This window comes from Lonchura striata, chromosome 3 (genome assembly GCF_046129695.1).
Source record: "Lonchura striata isolate bLonStr1 chromosome 3, bLonStr1.mat, whole genome shotgun sequence".
Classification (NCBI taxonomy): Eukaryota; Metazoa; Chordata; class Aves; order Passeriformes; family Estrildidae; genus Lonchura; species Lonchura striata.
Window position 1 is genome coordinate 113,177,840 of NC_134605.1, and position 6,586 is coordinate 113,184,425.

Consider the following 6,586-nt stretch of genomic DNA (forward strand, 5'->3'; position numbering starts at 1 on the left):
CCATCCCATCCCATCCCATCCCATCCCATCCCATCCCATCCCATTATCCCATCCCATCCCATCCCATCCCATCCCATCCCATCCCATCCCATCCCATTATCCCATCCCATCCCGTCCCGTCCCGTCCCGTCCCGTCCCGTCCCATTATCCCGTCCCATCCCATCCCATCCCATCCCATCCCATCCCATCCCATCCCATCCCATCCCCTACCTTCTCTCTCCGTGCCCTCAGCTCCCGGGCTGGGAGAAGTCCCGCACAGCCCAAGGTCTCGGGCTCTGGGACCTGCTCCACCTTTTATAGGAGCAGCGCGGGAGCTGTCACTGCTTTCCCGAAAATCATGTGTCTTCCTGCAGCAGTGCAAAAACGAAACTGGTGTTGCCTGTTTTAGGTGTGTCATGGACACACAGGTGTCTGCTAAGGAAGGCAGAAGCGTTCCTTGAACTGGAAACTGGAAACCGCCTCCCTCCAAATTATTATAATTTAGAAATTAAACGGCTCTCGGGCAAAGATATTGGAACACGAATAACAGTTAATTATTAGGAAAATTAAAAATGCAAATGCACTAGTACAAACAGACAAAACCAACCCTGGCAGGGTCAGAGCAGCCCTGTCCCCTGTGGGTCAGGGAGTGGCTCAGCCCCATCCCAGGGGGGCTCAGCCCTCCTGCAGTGCCAGCTGTGCTTCTGCTGGAGCAGGATCTGCACAAGGGGGGAGTTTTCCTTGGAGCTCCAGGGCTGGGGGAGATGGGCCTGGGCTCCTCTGGGAATGCAGGGGGAGAAAGCTGCTCCTCTGGGAATGCAGGGGGAAGGAAGCTGCTCCTCTGGGAATGCAGTGGGGAGAAAGCTGCTCCTCTGGGAATGCAGGGGGAGAAAGCTGCTCCTCTGGGAATGCAGGGGGAAGGAAGCTGCTCCTCTGGGAATGCAGGGGGATAAAGCTGCTCCTCTGGGAATGCAGGGGGAAGAAAGCTGCTCCTCTGGGAATGCAGGGGAAGGAAGCTGCTCCTCTGGGAATGCAGGGGGAAGGAAGCTGCTCCTCTGGGAATGCAGGGGGGATAAAGCTGCTCCTCTGGGAATGCAGGGGGGATAAAGCTGCTCCTCTGGGAATGCAGGGGGATAAAGCTGCTCCTCTGGGAATGCAGGGGGATAAAGCTGCTCCTCTGGGAATGCAGTGGGCAAAGGCTGCTGTGGTATCCCAAAATCTCAGATTGTGTCCAAGTAGGAATTGCTTGGCTGCTCCTCTGGACAGAGCATCTCCCAGTGGGATGATGGAATTTTCTCAGCCATGCAGGGACACTCAGTGACCCATGAACAGAAGATAATTAATAATTAATGGCCCATGAACAGAAGATAATTAATAATCAATGACCCATGAACAGAAGATAATTAATCATCAATGGTCCATGAACAGAAGAGATCTCCTGGAGGGAGGATGGGTCCTGTGTCGGTGTCTCAGGGTTCAGAAGGTCAGGGTGACCCCAGGATCATAAATGTTGTTTATTTTTTCTTATCTATAACATTCTTCCTCTGACCTGCCAAGCTCTGGCTAGCAAGGCCATGGCAATCTGCCCTGCCCTGTTGGGCGGTGTTTACCTTTTATATCAAAAGTTACATACAGACTGTTTATAAAAACCTGCCAATATCTGACTCCTGTGTTGGACAGTGTGTCCCTGTCCTAAAGCAACAGAAAAGTGTCACCACCACGCCAAGACAGGGAGGGAAAGAAGAAGGGAAAGAAAGCCAGGACTCACCCAAATTCCTCCATCTTGTACCCCCTTGAACCCCTGTCTAAAAATCCCAAATTTCTACTTTTCCACCCTGTGTTAATCCAACTCCCACACCACTCAAACCCTTGTGGCTTGTAATTCCTCATACAAAACCGACAGTTTTCCACGGGCTAAAATCAAAGCCACGGGGGTTTCTGACTTCATGCCAAGGTCCCCGAGCCCCCTGTGGGTCTGGGGGCAGCCAGGGCAGCCAGAGGGTGTGCTGGGCTCCGACACACCTGAAAGCACACACAGACACAGAGGTGCACACCACGAGCTCACACCCTTGTGCACAAAAACAGGAAAGGCCCTTTTCCCAGTGTCCTGCTGTCAGCAAAACATCAGGAGAAACAAAAACTCTCCAACACCTTTTTAGTGTTAGGGAATCAAGGCATTATTTTATTATGGCCAGGATGCTGTTCTGTGCAACAGAAATCCCGCCAGCCACGCATTCCCTCGTGCAGAGATAATCATTCCATGATGTGAAATACAAAGTTGTGTTTCGTGTCAGGTAAATAAAGGTAACCTGTGTGATTGTGATTGTAAAATGTGTGGAGCACGGCCATGGGACAGTTATAAAGATGAGTTCTAAGAAACAACCGAGGAAAGCATGGAAGAAGGCTTTTGAACCAATCTTCTGTTTACAAATATCAATTATAGGTCTTAAACAAGACCTTTGTAACAAGAGCATTTGAATTACAACTTTAGAATGTTGCTTTTGGTAAGAACTTTTTGCCTGTAATTAAGTCTTAAGCTGTTGTGTAATAAGAACCTTTGAATTATAACTTTAGAATGTTGCTTAGTATTAGGGATTTTAAACTGTAGCTTTAGAATTTATAAAGGACCGAAACAGAGAAGGGAAGTGACCCTATCCCAAGCTCCTGGAAAAAGAAGATGGAGATCAATGTTGCTGATTAATGATCTCAAAAGGGGAAGCTGGACATCACTACCATGGATTAATGATCCTAGAAAATAGAAGCTGGACCCCAGCATCTGGACACACATCCTGGGATGTACATCCTGGGATATTCAAACCTGGAATAGATCACAACAGGGTCTAGAAATTGGAAAGAAACCGGACATCGCCATCACAGATTCGCGATCCTGAAGGATAGAATTGTTACATCAAAAGTTAGAAATAGAAACTGCTGGAAGCTCGTGCAAAAATTGTGAAATAGAAACTGCAAGAACACTGGCGTAAAAATGGGAAATAGAAACTGAAACTGCTGGGAAAAGCTTATGAATATGCATGAGTAGCAAGCCCAACATTCAGTGTGCAGTCGGAGGGGGAAACCCCCACCACTGCACCCAGCGCTGTCTGCTCATAGGTCACCATATTAATTAATAAATTAAATTGCTGCTCGATATATTGGCTGAGTCAAGCGCCTCATTTCTAACGGCACATGATCTTTCCTAGGTTTTTCCCATACTTACATGGTCAAAACCCAGAGAAAATCATCTGTTCAATGTCCCAAGTTACACAGTTTAAAGTATTTGGTTTCCTATTGGTTATTGATTCCTCCACCTTCCATGTTAATTAGGTTCTCGTTCTTCCTTTTTTTCTCTCTTTTCCCAAACCAGGAGTCTCTGACCATGCCAGGGATGATGTTTGGAGTTGATGTTCCTTGCTGGTCCTTACATTTTTTGTGTCTTCTGTGCAACTCCCAGCTTGTTGAGATGTTAATCTCACCAGGTCTTGAGAGGTGAAACAGTCCTTTGGAAAGAAATTTATTTTCTTCAGTGAGAAAAGTGGCCACAAAATAGAACCTTAGCCTGTAACACTGTTAAAACTGATGCTGTCCTTGCACTGAGAGCAAAAATGGGATGAAGTGATGTTTGCTGAAATGGTTTTCCCTTTGAGAAATCACCCTGAATAACCAAAGCATTGTGGAGTTCATTCTGCACCTTCGGACCCTTTAGTTTTGGACGCTGAGCTGCCAAAACCACGCCTCGAGAACAAAGGAATAACCCTTAAAAGCAGCAGCCTGCTGCATATTCATATATCTCATGCATGATGCATAAATTCCTTGCAAATTAAGAATTTTTCTGGCTTTTGTCAACTTCGTACAGTACTACAAAATAGCTCTCCAACATAACACATGTGAATTTTTATTTATATTTTATATATATTATATATATATAAATATATAACATATATTATACATATTATATATATATTATTTATTTATATACACACTTGAAAAATGTGTATTTTATGATTGGTTCTTCGCAAATATTAAATTGAATGCTATATGTATTATGGAGGATTATTCTGTAATAGTGTATGAATCCTTTTGAAGCACTGTATGTGGTTTTAGATTACAACATAATGTTATAATGGGAACTGTGAGATGTGGGATATTTTTTTAACAAGCTCAAGAAAGGGGTGAGATAATCAAGAAACTCTTTGCACAGAGATAACAGCAACGAGACACCTGTGGAAAACGCCATCACTTGGTTTTTGAATTTTTAGGAGTTTAATAATAATTAAATGGTTATAAAAACAGTAATACAATTAGAGCAATAAAAATTTAGAGCTAGGACAATTGCAAGACAATAAAAAGCAAAGAATTACAGACATCCGGATGTTTTTGGGCACTGAGCTGCCAAAACCACGCCTTGAGAATAAAGGAATAACTCTTAAAAGCAACAGCCTGTTGCATATTCATATATCTCATGCATGAGGCATAAATTCCTTGCAAATTCAGAATTTTTCTGGTTTTTGTCAGCTTCTTCCCCTTAATCCTGGTGGTTCCATAAAGACAGAGAAGGTGGGGGAATGTTTGTTCTGATAAGGACGCTGTAAATCTTTATGTGCCCTGTCGCTGTTATCTCTGTGCAAAGCGTTTCTGCATTCTCATCTCTTTCTTGAGCTTGTTAAAAAGTATCTTACACCGCAGAGTTTCTATTTTAACAAACCTCTATTTAACACGCTACTTAAGAGAATTAATGCAGCATAACTTTCTAACATAATACAAATAATATAATAGAATATATAAGAATAGAATAGAATAGAATATATAATAATGTAATAAAATGTAATGTAATGTAATGTAATATAATATAATGTAATACAATGTAATGTAATACAATGTAATGTAATGTAATGTAATGTAATGTAATATACTGTAATATTATATTATAATAAATATAATATAATATAATATAATATAATATAATATAATATAATATAATATAATAAATATAATATAATATAATATAATATAATATAATATAATATAATATAATATAATATAATATAATATACAATGTAATGTAATATAATATAATGTAATGTAATGTAATATAATATAATGTAATGTAATGTAATATAATATAATATAATACATAGAATAGAATAGGAATAGAATAGGAATAGAATAGAATAATAATCATTTTATTATTTGCGAAAAGCCAATTCTAACACACACTGACCAAGCTTCTCTGTACTTGTTTCACATCCAATAAAAAACCAGGATTGTTCATGATTTCCTGGACATCTGTAGACATTCCCACAGCCCCATCTCCTGCCTGGAACTCGCCCTGGTGCGTCCCACTGCAAATCCTGCGAGGTTTTCCTGAGCGAAATGAGGAAATTATTCAAACCAACCCCAATTTTTAACGAGTGTGTTTGCAGGAGCGGGGCAGCTAGGGGCACAGAGCAGCTCGTGTTGCTGGTGCCCCACGGCTGAATTCTGCTTTGGATGGACCCGAAGGTTTGGACCCTCTCGGGGTGTCAGGATGAACCCCAAGATCATAAAAATTTGTTTCCCAGCTGCTCAGCCAAAGAAGGAATCTGAAATGAGAAGGATTGGGGTCTAAATGTTGTTTATTTTTCCTTATCTACAACGTTCTCTCTCTGACCTGCTGAGCTCTGCCCGCCAGATCAGCCATGGCATTCTGTCTCCAGTCTCCCACCCTGACCAATGTCAGGATGAACCCCAAAATTATAAAAATTTGTTTCCCAGCTGCTCAGCCAAAAAAGGAATCTGAAATGTATATGGCTGGCTTCTAAATGTTGTTTATTTTTCCTTATCCACAACGTTCTCTCTCTGACCTGCTGAGCTCTGCCCGCCAGGTCAGCCATGGCATTCTGTCCCCAGTCTCAGGCAGCATTTACATTTTAATATTAATAAATAAATAGTTTCATATTTATTCACTAGTGTATTTATTTATTCATTTATTATTTAATAGTTTTTATTATTTATAACTTATCATTAATAACTTATTGATTATTATAAATAATTTATTTTCATTCTTTATATTCCATCATATTTTCGTATGTATTTATTTGTGCCTTTATTAATTAATTTTATTATTTTATATATTTTATTATTTATAACTTAGCATTAATAACTTATTGATTATTATAAATAAATTATTTTTATTATTTATATTTCATCATATTTCCTATTAATTTATTTGTGTATTTATTAATTAATTTTATTGTTTTATAGATTTTATTATTTATAACTTCTCAACAATAACTTATAAATTATTATAAATAGATTATTTTTATTATTTATATTTCATCATATTTTTATATTTATTTGTTAGTTTATTTATTTATTCATTTATTATTTTATGGATTTTATTATTTATAACTTAAAACTAATAACTAATAAATTATTAAAAGGCCACGTTGGACACTGGGACACCCTGGGGACAGTGGAGGTGTCCCTGTCGTGTCAGGGGTGGATGAGGTGACTTCTGCAAGCCCCTGTCCCCTCACAGCAGCTGTGATTCCACGATTTCAGAAAGCCAACACCCACTGTCAGCTCACAGCCTCCACCACAGGAACAGCCCCCAAAGCACTGCAGGCGA